The sequence below is a fragment of the Fukomys damarensis genome, unplaced genomic scaffold (assembly GCF_012274545.1).
Source record: "Fukomys damarensis isolate Sample0158 unplaced genomic scaffold, DMR_v1.0_HiC HiC_scaffold_20, whole genome shotgun sequence".
Taxonomy (NCBI): Eukaryota; Metazoa; Chordata; class Mammalia; order Rodentia; family Bathyergidae; genus Fukomys; species Fukomys damarensis.
The window spans coordinates 37,453,838-37,470,019 of NW_022900932.1; the positions used below are offsets into that span (position 1 = coordinate 37,453,838).

The 16,182-nt window shown below is 39.4% G+C and overlaps 1 long non-coding RNA gene across 1 annotated transcript in view; it reads left to right on the forward strand.

The window, feature by feature from the left end:
- Positions 1 to 13,548, forward strand: part of LOC104848819 — a 17,369-nt gene extending 3,821 nt beyond the window's left edge. The window contains exons 2-3 of the long non-coding RNA XR_776542.2: positions 11,262 to 11,453; positions 13,520 to 13,548. This is a non-coding gene — a long non-coding RNA (uncharacterized LOC104848819). The remainder of the gene's footprint in view (positions 1 to 11,261; positions 11,454 to 13,519) is intronic.
- The last annotated feature ends 2,634 nt before the right edge of the window (positions 13,549 to 16,182 follow it).

Sequence of the window (16,182 nt, forward strand, 5' to 3'; positions counted from 1 at the left end):
CCTTGACAAGTACATAAGGCCCTGGGTTCAAGTCCTAATGCTGCAAAAGAAAAAAAAAAAAGGTTTTTGGTGATTCTAATATGTCTTTTCTTGCAGACAGTTGTATTTTTTGTGTCACTTCTTATTAAAATAATAGCATATAAGTTCATAATGAAACTTACTGAAGGTGGAAAATCACTTAGGGAATCACTAGTGGTAAGGGCAATAATAAAAAAATGCTTCTGTGAACCTGCTTGAAAAATTTCTAATACTTAAAACTTGCTAATTTTTCAAAATGCAGCTTCTTCTTGAAGAATCAAATCACTTTCATTCCTTTTAATATTTTCATTTTAACATTGAATTAACCTCATATTTTTACAGTTAAGTACTTAGAATTATATTAGAAGAACATAATTTTGGTGACATTTCTTTCAGAAATCACTAATGTAAAAATATTTTTAAAAAGATACTAGACTTGATGAGCAATTAAGTTTTTCTTCAGTCCCTCAGAAGAGGAGAGCAATAAAACAGAACATTATTGTTCCCCAACTTAGGGTCAGTGTTAAATAGTGCTCCCTTTCTACTTCCTTTTTTGCCATTCAATACAAGGACACTACATATTTTGGATTATGTGACATAAGATCTATACCAATTAAGAATTACACTTGATTTCTAGTAACTGAGATCTGGCTGTAGATGAGGTTTGATTCTCCTAAACAAAAGCACAAAGGCAGACCAGTGTTGGCTTAGCAGACCAACTCTGCCATTAGGGACTGAGCTTGTATATCTTTCTGCTTACTACCTGTGGTTTATGACTTCTGCTTACATCCCCTTGGCAATTCCTAGCTGACATGATGTCTTGGTTACTTTTCTCATTGCTGAGACAAGATACCCAACACCGAAGTTCAAGGAGGGAAGATTTATTTTGTAGAAGTTTCAGGTCATGGTTGGATGGCTCTGAGGAGATGTGGCATAACGGAGGGGCATCATAGAGGAGAAACAGTCTTTGGAAGGGTAGGCAGACAAGCAGGAGGCAGTGAGCCCATCTTCTTTTTGTGTCGTTATATCCATCCAGGCTATAAGTCTATTGGCTGGTGCCATCCACACCTAGAGAGGCTTCCGATATACACAACCAGAACTATGCTAAACCAATTTAGTTATCATACACCCTAATCCCAGTATCACACATCATAATCCGGCATCACACACCCACGATCTAGCCACTTTTCAAAAACCCCAAGTATGAGTGCACAAGGCTTTGGGGGGCATCTAGATACAAGCCATAACATGTAATGTGATATAATAGGATGGGAGGAAATGAAAATTTTCAGTTAGGAACATTGCCCAAGATTCTGTTAATAAGGAATTAAGAAAGAATGGATCAGCAGCCCCTGTCACAGGTCTGTGTTTCAGTCTGACTAGAGCAGATGCTGCTTTCACAACAAAGTAAACCGCACACCCTAGTGACTTGATGCACAACGACATCTCACTCGCTCACACAGAGCTTGATGGTAGTCGAGTGGCTGCCCATGTAGCAAGCCTTCAAGTGACAGTACTGTTTTTTGTGGTTCTTTCTTCTTAGCAGGTGGCATCAAGGATTCTAATGGCAAAGAAGCTATGATGGAAGGGCCTCACAAGGGCTTTTCACTGCCCAGTTTGGAAGTGACACGCAGCACTTCTAAAACTAGTTTCATTACCCTCCCAGCTGCAACGGGACTAGCAAGTTCCATCTTGCTCATGGCCAGGTGGATCATGAAATGATAGCTTTTCTGTTTGTAACTGAGTTCCGTCACCCAACTAGGCCAGCTGAATGTAATATAACCAAGCAACATGATGTCCTACAGGCCATTTATCAAGTGGTTACTATGTGCCAGGACAGGGTGTCAGTTGCTAGAGGAATAAACAGGGAAAAGATACTGTACCAATTCCCTTCCAAGAAATGTAGGACTTAATAAAGACCATGCAAGCATGCGAGGTCAGCAATGAGAGGGCAAACTCAGAGCTTTTGGGGCTGCAGGCTGGGAGGAGTTCTTTGAGTCGGTGTTCAGGGAAGGGCTCCTTTTTGTTTGTTTGTTTTTATTGTCTTTTTTGAGACAGTGTCATGCTTTGTAGTGTGGGCTGGCCTTGGAGTCACTATATAGCCCAGGCTGGCCTCAAAATCACTGTGATCCTCCTGCCTCAGCTTCCTGAGTGCTAGAGTTACAGCCGTGCACCACCACACGCAGCTGTAGAGAAAGGTTTCTAGAGAGGTGATATTTGCTTGGGTCCCTGAATGATTTGCAGGAACTGACTTAGCTGATGTGGTCCAGTAAACAGTGTACATTTCTTTTTTCTTTCTTTGCTTTTTTTCTTTTTTTTGTTTTTTGTTTTTTGAGACAGGGTCTCAATGTGTAGTTGAGACTGACCTGGAATTCACCCTGTAGCTCAGGCTGGCCTTGAACTCACAGCGATCCTCCTGCCTCAGCCTCCCGAGGGCTGGGATTACAGGCATGTGCCAACACGCCTGGCTCCCTCAGGTACATTTCTGAGTTGGTAGGAATGTTGGGTGATAATGTCAGTGCTACGGTGTCTGGAAGTTTGATCTTGGACAAGTGTTTTTCCTCTATAGGATGAATGAGTTGGGCAAAATAGTTCTCCATTGCGTCTTTCACCTCTAACCGCCTATGGTTCTTCAGGTCTTAAACCAGACTCTAGAAACCTAATGGTGTAGCTGTGGAATGTGCAGACATTGCAGAGGTCCAGTCAATGCTCACTGACTGGAAAGTCTAGAAAAATAGAAGAAAAAATAAAAATCTCAGTCAATATTCACTGTTAATCATTCATTTTATAGCAGTTTCCCCCCATCATTTTTGTTGCACAGTGACTGGAAAGTCTAGAAAAATAGAAGAAAAAATAAAAATCTCAGTCAATATTCACTGTTAATCATTCATTTTATAGCAGTTTCCCCCCATCATTTTTGTTGCACAGGTGAAAGGATTTTTGCTTTGTTGTGTTCTGAACATAGTTACCAAAATATAGGTATAAAAATGTAGCCAGCATTCTTTATTCTCTTAATTTACTATCACAAGCATTTTCTCATGTTACTTCAAATTCTTTAAAACTTCAGAAAATATGATAAACATAATATTAAGTCCACTTCTATACCTCCTTCTAATGAGCTATTTAAAATCTCATGTGCTAGTGAAATAGTAGTAGAGTAGTTTATTATCTTGTGATCGAAGACATTTGAGTTGCTTTTATTACAGTCTGTTCATTAAAAGGTTATAGGCCCTATTTGTACCAGGGATTGATCTTAGGACCTTGTGCTTTGGAGGCAGGTGAGACACCACTGAGCTACATCCCCAGCCTATATAGGTCCTATTTTCTAGACACTATCTGTATGGCAGCAACTATAGCAAGTGCTTGGTAGAGATGATGCGCTCATCGTTTCCATGAGCGGATGTTATTGTCCCCATCTTGCAGATGAAAAAGCAGCAACTCAGGGAGATAGTGTAACTTCCTTCATATCTTACAAGTAGAACGTGGCTGAACCAGGATGGAAATTTAGTTTCTGCAGTGTCAGAATCTGCATAACCCCTGCATGGCATTGTCTCTAAGGCCAGTGACAGAAACTGAATTTAAGCAAGCAAGAATCCAGCAAGAGTTCCTGCTCTGGGTGAGGCAGGATCCAGGCTCCCATTAGGCCTGTCTCAGTCCTTGTCTTTCTCTTGCTCATCAAGGCTTGGTCTTTTCTATGTTGCTTTCCTACAGCAGCCCTTCATCAGGCTCTCTTCCCTGTCCATGCTGTAGCCCTGGGGGCTCCCCATAGATACAGCTCCATGGCAGGGGGTAGGGGAGCTTTCCTTACAAATGGCCTGTGGATGCCAGGGGTAGGAATTTCGAGGCCTGGCTTTCCATGCAGCCATCCTGAGACCAATCCCAGTGGCAGGGGCTGAACTATTGGGATGGACCAAGCCTCTGTCACATGACCACCTTCTAAGTTGGTGCAGGAGAGGGCAGGATATTTTCAGTTCTGCTCTGATTTCCTGGACTGAAAAGAGTGAATGTTTCCCAATGGAGAACGGGGCCATTTCTATCAAAAGAAGGCAGAAGGGATGCTACAAGGGCAAAAGCCAGCCGCTGTCCTCCACATTGTCTTTCTACACTTTCCATGAAATTTTTCTTCCCTCTCCAAACTGCTTACACTTTGCCATCTGGTGCTACCTCCCAAGAACAGTTCACTTATGTCAGAAAAATAAATACACAGCCAATTTACAGATTATACCTTCCTTAGTTTTGCTATGAGTTATATGACTTGTTTTTGGCAAAGCCTGAAGTTAAATCTGGCTTCCTCCCTATCCCCCATCAACTCAATGAATGAGTGTCATTCAGTGAGTTGTGTTGGAGGATGGGTTGGTTCACCTGGAGGGGGAAGCTAAATTTATGAGAATTGCAATGTTCTAAATCATTCCCAAGTGTCAAAGCTGAGGTGAGGAGCCTATGGGCAAGCGGAATTTTTTTACCTGCTGCTATTGAACTTGGGCCAAGCCTTCATTTACTGATGTTTATACAATTTTGGAATATGGAGGAAACTCTTTGTGGTCATCTTAGTAGCATTAAAATTCCAAATTTTTCTTGATGCATCCCAATATGCTTTGAAAATAGCATAGTGCATAGGGTTCTTTAAAGAGGTAGCGAGAAAGCACAAAACCAGAAATGAAGACGTCTGAGTGCTAGGACCAACTCTGACCCTCACCAGCAAGGTGATCACCAGCTGGTTGCTTTGTGCCTCCAGTGCTTAGATGCCTCCATCTAAATTAAGGACTTGGTTTATATGGGTGGAGTTGAGTAAGTCTTATTTCAAATCTTACAATCTTATCATTCCAAATCATTTTGGAGTTTCTAGTGTTGGTTATGATTTGCTCAGTGCCATTTTTTTCTATCTAAATATGTTGTTGACTATAGATTTATTTTAACCACTCAAAGATATTCAGTTAATTTTATTTTATGTACTTTTAAAACAGTCAAGATTTTAGTTAATGTAACTGAAAATATTCCAAAGTTTGAGCATTCATGGTTCAAATAATTCGTTGAATAAAACTTCCATGTTTTGAGAATAATCGGAAGACTTGGGAACCCGTTATTCAAGGATCTTGGTGCTTATTCTGTTTTTAGTTGGCCTTCTATACTGGATTTGTTGATTATTCTTTCTTAAATTAACTTTATTGGTACATTTTAGACAAACATAATGATATTCACCATAGAGAATTTGTACCTGTACATAATATAACTTGATTCTTCCTTTTCCCCCAGTCCCTTCTTCTTCCTTCAACTCTTCTTCCCTCCTTATTTAAAAAAGCTTTGTTTCCATTTTTTCCCTTCTATTTTCTTTTCCTTTCCTTCCTCACCCCCCTCTTGTTCCCATTACCATTTGAACATTTTCTTCCTATTTCCCAATTATCTGTTATACATTTTGGTCCTTATTTACCCTTTTGGTTTCTCACACCAGGGAAACAATGTGATATTTAAACGCGTGTGTCTGATTTATTTCACTTAAGAGTATGATCTCAAGGTGCATCCATTTATGTTGATTCTTTATGATTTTGGAAGCAAAGTCAAACAGGCTTTTCTGCTGTTACCTTGATGCATTTTGAAAAGTCTTACTAGGAAATTGAATGTTTTTTATATGTATTTATTCATTCATCATTTATTGAGTGCTTATTACCTATCAGGTGCTGTGAAGAGAATAAAGTTGCTAACACACATTTAAGTAGCTATGGCAAAAGAGGGCTCTTTCTTTTTATTAATTAAGTTTATTAGTACATTTTAGGTATACAATATGATGACATTCATCATTAGGAATTTGTGCTTTTACATGATATATCTTGGTTCTTATTTTCTTCCCCATTCCCCTGCCCTCCCTTAAACCCTTCTACCCCTCCCTATTTATAAAAACTTTGTTTCCATTTTTTCATTTTCTCATATTTACTCCTTTTTCATGCTCCTCCCACTTCCTCTTCCCCTTTGGACCTTTCCTTCCTATTTCACATTATCTATTCTACATTTTGATCCTTGCTTACACTTCTAGTTTCTCATACCAGAGAAACTATGGTATTTACACGTGTCCTATATATTTCACTTAAGAGTATGGCCTCAATGTACATCCATTTAATTAGAAATGTCTCTCATTTCTCATTCTTTATGGCTGAGTAGTACTCCATTTTATAAAAAAACACATTTTTATCCAGTCTCCAATTGATGGGCAATTGGGCTGTTTCCAAATTTTAGAAATTGTGCCATTATAAGCATGGGTGTGCATATATCACTATGGTATGATTCTTTTAATTCTTTTGGGAAGATACCCACCAGGGGAATAGCTGGGTCAAATGGGCCCTTTAATCCTAGGTTTTTGAGGAATCTCCATTCTAATTTCCACAGTGGTTGTACCAGTCTACACTTTCAACAGTAGAGAAAGGATCCTTTTTCCTCACAGCCCCACCAGCATTTGTTATTGGTTGATTCATTTTTTAAAATTAATGTTATTGGTACATTTAAGGTGTAAAATATAATGACATCATCTTTGGAAATTTGCACCTTTATATAACCATCTTGGTTCTTACTTTTTCTCCATTTCCCTACCCCCCTTCAACCCCTCCACCTCTAGCTATCTATAAAGACTTTGTTTCCATTTTTTCTTTTTCTCATATTAATTCCATTCCCTTCTTTCTTTTCCTCTACCCCTCCCACATCCCCTATTTCTTGATAGCAGCCATTCTTTTTGGAATGAAGTGGAATCTCAGTGTTGTTTTCTTTTGCATCTCTTGAACAACTCGAGATATTGAACAGTTTTTTGTATGTTTACTTGTTGTCTTTACTTCTTTGTCTGAGAAGTGTTTGTTTAGTTCACGTGCCCATTTTTGGATTGGGTTTTTAAATTTGGGAGGTCTGATTTTTTTAGTTTCATATATATTCTAGATAGTAGACCTTTGTTTGAGGAACAGCAGGTAAATTTTTTTTCCTACATTTTGGGTTGTCTAGAAGAGGGCTCTTTCTAAAGTGGAGGAGACATATTGTGAATTAATTTTTTTATCTTATTGAGTTTATTGGTATTTTTTAAAAGTATACAGTACAGTTACATTCATCATTGGGATCTTGTACCCTTGCATGACAGATCTTGGTTCTCATTTTTTCCCCATACCCCTACCCTTGTTTCACCCCCTCCAACCTCCCCTGTTTATAAAGACTTTGTTTCCCTTTTTTCCTTTTCTCATGTTTTTTCTTGCCCCTTATTTCCTTTCCCCCACCCTTCCCACTTCCCCTACACCTTTAGCTCCTTTCTCCCTATTTCACATTATCAGTTATACAAATTAGATCTTATTTACACTTTTAGTTTCTCACACCAGAGAAACTATTCAGTATTTACATATGTGTCTAATTTATTTCACTTAAGAGTAGGGCCTCAATATACATCCATTTTCCTATGAATGACTCTAGTTTCTCATTCTTTATGGCCGAGTAGTACTCCATTTTATAGAAAACCCACATGTTCTTTATCCAGTGTGAATTAACTTTTAAAGGCTGATTCAGTAACATATAATTCCATTTGTTACATCCAATTTCTACTTTTCTTCTTTTTTTTTTTTTTCTGGTACCGGGGATTGAACTCGGGTCCTTGTACTTGTGAAGCAGGTATCAGAACCACTGAGCTAAATTCCAGGCCCAAATTTCTACTTTTCTAATACCATGTTGTACTTGAAATATTATTTATTTATTTATTTTGGTTTTTTGAGACAGGGTCTCATTATGTAGTTGAGACTGACCTGAAACTCACTATGTAGCCCAGGCTGGTCTTGAACTCAGAGCGATCCTGCCTCAGCCTCCCGAGTGCTGGGATTACAGGCGTATGCCACCGTGCCTGGCTTGTACTTGAAATTTTAAATTTTGAAATATCATTCATCTAATACAAAATTGAGTGTTTTAAATGATATATGTCGGTGAGTTTTAGTTTACTCACTAAATTAATTTAGTTTGTGCAGTCATCACCATTATCTCACTCAAGAACATTTCCAGCACTGCAGGAAGAAAACCCATACACCCAACAGCTGCTTCTGATCTGTCTTCTTATTAGTCTTGACAGCACTAGTCTACTTTCTGGCTCTTTGAATTAACCCATTTTGGACATTCCTGGATAGTTTTAATAAATCATATAATATATGATATATTGTGGCTTCTTTCACTTCATATATTGTTTTTAATATTTGTCTGCATTGTAGCAAGTAATAGTACTTCATTCCATTGTCTTACCAAATCATATTCCATTGTATGGGTATACATTGGTTTATCCATTCATCAGTTGCTGGACATTTGGGTTGTGTCTATTTTTGCTACCATATATAATGCTGCTATGAACATTTGTTTACAAGTTTTTGTATGAGCATATGTTTTCAGTTCTTTTGGGTATATGCCTAGGAGTACAATTACTGAATTATTTAATAAATCTGTATTTAACTTTTTGAGGAACTGCCAAGCTCTTTTTCCAAAGTCGCTGTACCAGTTTGTATTCCCATTTCAAAAAAGCATTTGTAACCTCTAAAGTTATTTATAACTCCCCCAGAATTTAGGCTAGTAATCTTTCCAGTTTATTGATGAAGACACCTAGGCAGTAAGTTGACACATGCTCTCCCAGGACCAGATCCAGGTTAAATCATTTATTCAGCCTTCTCCAAGCCCCTTGTTCAGCATTGTTGCCAGTTCTATGAATGCCTACTCTTGAGTCTGTGAAACTTCTTTCGGAATTTTTAAAAATGAGGACCAATCCCAGATGAGTGACGATTTAGGTGGAGTTTTCTCAGTATCAAAAGATGAAATGAATCAAATATTTGTACAAGACATGTATTGGATGGTGATCCTTAAATATAGATCCAACTTTCTATTTTCCATAATAAACTCTCAATTCTTGTTAGGTTGTTTTCTTTATGGAGGAAATAATGTGTGACCTGTGGGCATTTTCTGCTTCTCTGAAACAAACACTTCATAGCGAAATCATCTAATCCCACAAATTTGGGAATTAGCTAGTAACATAAGCCGAGAAAGAGCCTCAGTTGGAGAATTTGTACAGCTCTTCAGCTGTTCCAGAGCCGTTGCTGTATGTGGCTGTGTCTAACAGTCCTGTGCAGGAGGCCAACAGGACCACATTTTTTCCATCCATCGATGTCAAGTGAACTTTGGAGAGGTAGAGTGATTTGCTCCACATCATGCACATGAACCAGAAGGGGACTCTTGGCCAACGTAGTCTTTCTCAAACCCTGTTCTGCGGACTGGTGCTGATGTGGGACAGGGTTTCCACTGACCCATGTGGAAATAAGAAGAGTAGGGCACGTATGGGGTTTCCACATCACCAGAGTCACTCAGTTTTATGAACTATCTTTTATCCTGACATTAAGTCTTTCTTCTTTTTATGTTGGTTAAGTCATTTTGCTTTTTCAAGATGTGGTGGTAGTTGATAGTCACTTTTCCATATTTTAATTTTTATTTGACAAACCAAAATGTTGGCAACCTTAAAAGGTGATTTTCTTTTAACTTATCCATTCTATTTGCTTCAGAAGGGTCAACACCTTCTCTGGCTAATTATGCTGCTCTTTCATCCTACGAACTCTGTCCTTGCTGAGTAGAAATTGCATTCTCTTACAAATGTGGCCCATGTCACATGCAGCCACACTATCCAGGATCCCGATTTGTAGCTCAACCTTCTTGGCTACTGTGTATTTCACAGAGTCAGATAGTGAGAAAACATGTAGTCATGCAGGCAGAATGAGGGACTACCTCAGTTTCTAACTGTGAGTAGATACACCTCACTATTCAGTTTGTTAATTATTCTTGTGATTTTTTTGGGGGGGTGTCGAGTATGACAGTTCTAGCAAAGTGCAGTTAGCATTTATTTGAAAGGGTACAGCAAACATTCATTTTATTCATGGTTCTCTCTCTAGAAAGCAAGGCTCGACTCAGGTTAATTAACTTGCTCACATCACATACCAGTGAGAGGAACTAAGAAATGGAATATTACTCATCAACTTAGATCAAGGATGTAGCGCAGTGGTGCCAGGCCTGCCTGATAAGCTCAAGGTCCTGAGTTCAACCCCTGGTTCCACAAAGAAAGAAAGAAAAAAAGAAAGAAAGAAAGAAAGAAAGAAAGAAAGAAAGAAAGAAAGAAAGAAAGAAAGGAAAAAAAAAAGGAAATTACTCATCAACTTCAAAAGGTAATGGTGGGACCAGCATACAAATTACCAATGGAAAAATCCACCAGACTCTTGAGAACTATAGAGCAAAGGACACAGGGGATGAGGACATTCTCCAGCCTTCAGGGTCCAGTGAAGGCAGGAGTTGCTGGGTGGCAGATTACTCCCTCTCCTGGGGGGAGGGGCTTTCATAAGTGCTAAGTGGTAAGGGTGAGATGCTCAAATAAGTCTGAAGTGCATAAATTAAATTCCATTCTGTAATGTAGGACTTTGGATTTAATTTATTATGGGGAATTGTAAATATACCAGACAGGCAAAGGTACAACAGGCCTCAACCTTCTGGACCACAACATCCTCCTTGTTCCCCAAATGTTTTTCTCTCCCTTTTCAGGCATCCCTCAGAATTAGTTATTTTACAAGGCTCTGCTTGAAGGGTGTTCTAATTCGCAATAACCTTATAGTGGTAATACTTTCATCCTGCATTTATAGACAAAAAACCCAAGGCACAGAGAGGTGAAGACACTTGCTCAAGGTCACATAGTAATAGGGCCTGTATTAAACCAGACTGTCAGGCCTCAGAGGTGGTCTGTGAACCCCTGAAGTATACTGTCTCTTATTACTAAGTTGCTTCCTTTTTATCTATCCCTGCTATTTTCCCAAGTACTGTGTGTTTCCTCATGTAAATAAAGCTAGTAATCTAAACTGCAAAGATTACTGAAAGCTTCCAATGGACTTGGTGAGCTGTTGAATCTATGAAAGGTATGCGGAAAGACCTTGGAGTTTGGAGGGCAACAGGCGAGAGCCCACCTATTTTCATAGCCACTCCAGGCAGTGTGACCATGGCTAAGTAGTTAGCTCCAAGAGCCTCGACTCACATCAGAGATAATAACACCACAGTGTGTCCTGCACCGGAGTTGCCCTGAGAGTGCAAATAGCAGCCCAGGAAGAGGACAGCATGTGCCTCATGTGTTCATTGTCCTCTGCTCTGTCCCCCACTTCCTCTGTCCTACTCACATGCCCAAGTATGCATGGCGTTTCTACCAATGACATGGACTTCACCCTATGCAGCCCTCGCCTGCAGCTTCTTGAAGAACGAAGCTTAGGGGAAACCCAGGAGAAGCACTGTGGCCTAGAAGAATGGATTCAGAAAGGAAGCAAGGGCCAAATGTAATGTTTTCCTAGGAAACTGGAAACGCAACTGAACCAAGAGAGTGAGCTAAAAGAACCTTAAATTGTTCCCAACGGGCAACTATGGTACAGGTAAGTGAAAAATTGGACAGACATTGAAGACATCATATTTCTTTCATGCTACCAATTGAAGAAGCGGAAGATAACTGTGGACGGGAGGGAGGGTCCCTTCTGTGGTGTGATCAGGCCACCTGGGTTGTACAAGCCTAAAGAGTCCTCAAGCTTAGCCTGGATTCCTTCTCAGAGAAACCTGGGCATTCACCAGATTCAGAGATGCCTTTGTTTCCCCATTTTTGTTTCATGAAAGTGAATATAAATGGTAGTTTCTCCTACCATTCAAATACTAATCATCATGGGGAGAGACTGCCTCATATATTCAGTTTCCTCAATGAAAAAATGAATATGTTTAGTAACAACTAAATACCAAAGAGAATGGATTGAAGAACCTAGCATTTAAAAAGTCCTTTAATGCTATAACTTAAAGGATGAGGTCATAATGTTACAGATGATTTTGAAAATAGGGTAGAAGCCAGGATTCTGCAAACTTAAATTTGTTTTAGTTTTGCATTTTAGATTTCAATATTTTCCTTCATATATTGATAAATTTATATGATTTCAATTATAGCATATACCACTAGGTATGTTATAGACCTGGAAATTTGCACCTATGGTCTGGTTCACCTATATTTGCACCTATATTGTGATTTTTATGGCTTAAGTAGAAAAGGATGGCCTTTTAGGAAAGGAGAGAGTGACCCTCAGGTACAATTGGAATGATGCAACATCACTGAGTAAATCACGTCTCTATTAGTGATTGTTAACAGTTTCATGTAATTGTAGATAATCCTGTATATCCACTATGAAGTGTTTATAGCTGTTAGAAGCAGAGGTTCAACTATAGTATCTTAATCACAATTACAAAAAATAAATATATAAAAGCCAAAAGTAGACTGTTCAGGGCTGGTCTGGTCTTGTGAGAAGATGTTAGTGGTACAGCCTTCTTTTGTTTGCTTGCTTTATTCTAATTGCATTATTTCCAAGTTCAAAGTTACAACATGGCTCCTTGTGCTCTTGGTCCAATGCATGAATCCTAGGCAAGAAGTGGAAAGAAGGGGAAGACAACCCCGTGTGAGGACCCTCCCTAGAAGTTCTGTGTCCGAGCAGGTCATTTATTAAGTGGCTTTGGGAAAAGCTACAAGGACCCTCTGAGGCTCAGTTTCTTCCTTTTTTAAACAGACAGCAAAACTTCCTACCTCACAGGGGTACCTTGGACATATTCTTGCAAATCCAAAAATGCTTGACAAATCCAAGAGTTAAAGTAACCATGGTAACCTATGTGGGTTGCAATAGCTGGAATATTTCATGTCTGTGTTCTTGCTGCAAAAAACAAAACAAATCAAAACAAAACACAGATTACAGTCATTCACTGTCACTCCTTTCCCCATCCCATAGGACGTTTGGGAAGAAGGGGAAGTAGAACTACACCATGTTTAGTTGTTGTCAAAGGGAAGTTGGAGAACCATGAAGTTCCAGGCAGTGGTAGACATGATCAAACCCCACATCTTCCTATGCCTGTGTTTTCTTCCTGGGAGAGAGTAATAGAAATGCACCACTCCTGAGCTCAGAGGCAGGGAAACCCTGAGAGAGGCAGCTCCCCAAGCACCCACAGACTTCCACGCCCAATAGACATATGCCCCTTGTGTAGAGTATCCCTGGTCCTGGTGACAAAAAATGTAAGCTATTTGAAGGTGAGGATCGTTTATGTACCTTTCCATGTCAGTCACTGGAATCTAGAACTCCCTCAGTAAGAATGTGCTTATTAATTCTAGAGACTGAGAATGGCTCAAGTATGAGGTTTATTTATGCTATTTAGTCCTCCATTGTTGACTAGAGCTAAGAATGAGCACTTTTATTGATGCATATTTTTGAATAAAAATAATTATATCAGACCAGGGATTTAGTTCAGTGGTTCCGCTGCCTGCCTTGCAAGTTCAAGGGCCCGAGTTCTATCCCTGGCATTAGGAAAGAAACAAAAATTATATTACGACTTCTACCAAACATACTGAACATTTACTACATGCAAGTGCCTTGTATTTCATGTGTTAAACTCATTTAATCCTTTCTATTACTTACATCAGGTATTGGGCTCACTTTACAGAGGAAGAAACAGAAGCTCAGAGAGGGTAAGTAATTTGCCTAAGGTCCCAAAGCATAAGAGAAAGAGAAACAAGCTCAAAATGACTAAATCTGCACAAAGGTATTCCAGAAAAAAAAAATCATGGTTAAATTCTTAAATCGCTTTTAAGTGGCATTCAAAGACCTTTACTTCACCTAATTTGTTTATTGACACACAGCCCATCTTAGGGGAATAATTTAGTTTCTTAAAACTTGAATTTTAAAATTCCCCACCTCAGAGGGTGTCTGTGAAAATTCAGTGACACAGTATATTCATAGTGCTTGGCACACCGTACATGCTCAGTATATTTTAGCCATCATTTGTTAATTTGACAAGTTTCTCTATATCAGTGATTTACATGAGAATCATCAGTGGAAAATTTCACAGTATCGAGGTCTAAATCCCACACAGGGTATTCTGAAAAAGTTCCCCAAATGATTCTGATTCATATTCCCTTGTGAGAATCACTGCTGAATGTGACCCATGTCCATTCAGGAAGTATTTTGTTCAGGACATTGCGCTATGTGCTAAGAAGGATGAAAACTCTACGTTAATACTAACTGTCACATGAAAATAAGTAAATTAGAAAATAAGTAAAGAGATGCGCTATTCCTCTTCCAGTTGTGCAACGACGGACAATCTCAGAGCTGAACACAACTGGGTGAGGGTCAAAGGCTGTGGAATTGGCTAGCTAGGGATGGCCAGGGTAGTGAGTGAAGGTGAAAGGCATAGAAGTATGGTGAATGTCAATGGTACACTTTGGCTGAAGTGAGTCTCTGGGGAGCATTGCCAGAGGAGGCCAGCTGGTTGGTTGGTGGCAAAGAATGGAGGGCTTTGGAGTCCGGACCAATTGGGTTTGTACTGAATTTGCAGGATGGTGACAAGCCACTGGGATTTCTTGAACCAGAGCATTAAATGCTCAGAAATGCTTCTTCTCTGAGTAAATCAGGTGTTCCAATAGATTGGAAAGTGAAGAACCCAACAGCAAGAAATGTGTAAGGAGCTAGAGATGGCTACTGCATTTATTTGTCCAGGCTTCAGAGTGCAAGCTTGGACCAGGCAGGTCCCAGACAGGTGGTCAGGATAAAGGAACAATGATCTAACCCCGAGTGGATAGTAGGGGACTGGTGTGGAGAGGAAGAAATGAAGATGATTTTGAGATTTGAGCCTGTGTGATGAGAAGAACAGTGCTGGGGCCAGAAAAAGGGAAGTTGGGTAGCGGGAGGGTGGATGAGGAGTTCACTGTGTTCAGATTGAGATGCCTGGGGGTTAGGGGCACAAATGTGTGAGTTAAATGGAACTGTGACACCGTGGGAAATTCCTAGGGCTATGCACGTGTACCTGCCACACACACACACTCACACGCACACACTCACACACACACACACACTCACACACACACCTCAAAAAGTGAGTGAACAGCATGGAAGAATGGCGCTTGGAGCCCTGGCAGGGGATGTGCTCTTTGGGAAGGAAGGAAAATCATGGAATTTTAACCTGGGGTTTGTGAATAGGCTTTTTGGTTGGGGTGTATCTGTGAGCTCTTTAACATTTTAAGCAGAATATTACATGTATTTAGAAGTCTACAGTCTCATTGGATCATTTATCCTAAACAAGATTGAAAGTGACTGGTATATATAGAACGAAATGGGCTGAGATGCTACTCTTGGACTTTTTATATAGGGAGTACTGAATAAAAATATTCCAGCCCATCTCTGCATTCCTGACTGTTATACATCAGCCTATAGTGGCTGTTGTCTAACTATGGCTAGACTGTTGAATAAAGGTTGTCTTAAAAATGCTATTTGTTATTAAGACAATTTAGTAGGAGAAAAGTCATCTTTTCACCAGTGATATTGAGATAAATGGAAGTCTAAATGTAAAATAATGAACATGGATCCTCCATCTCACCCTGCATACAAAAATTGGCCAGCCACCTACATGTAAGAACTAAAACTATATAACTCTCAGAAGAAAACATCATTAACTGTTAATCTCTGTGCCTTGGATTGAGCAGTGATATCTTAGATATGGTGCTGAAGGCAAAAGCAATGGAGAGGTAAATTTCACTTCATCCGAATTCAGTTTCTGTGTTGCAGGGATGCTATCAGGAAGGTGAAAAGATACCTAAGAATGGAAAGAAATATCTGCAAATCATATGCCTGATAAGGGCCTGATATTCAAAATGTAAAGAACTCTGATAAAGGCCTGGTATTCAAAGTGAAAGACAACACGATTAAATGTAAGGATAGGATTTGAATGAGTGTTTCTCAAAATAAAATGGACAATAAACACATGGCAAAATGTTCCGCATCATTAGCCATCAAGGAAATGCAAATGCAAATGACAATGATGCTACTTCAGCACCTGTGAGAGTGGTAATATATCATCATCATCATCATCATCAGATAATAACGTGTTTGCAAGAAGTGGAGAGACATTGAGTTCTTACACATTGCAGGTAGGAATGGAAAGTGGTAAAAGTTTGGCAGTTCCTTATACAGCTACATGTAGAATTATCATATGACCTAGAAATTCTACTTGTAGGTATAAACCCAAAAGAATTGAATCCACATGTTCACATAAATACTTTTAGCAGCAGCATTCATAACGACAAAAAATTTA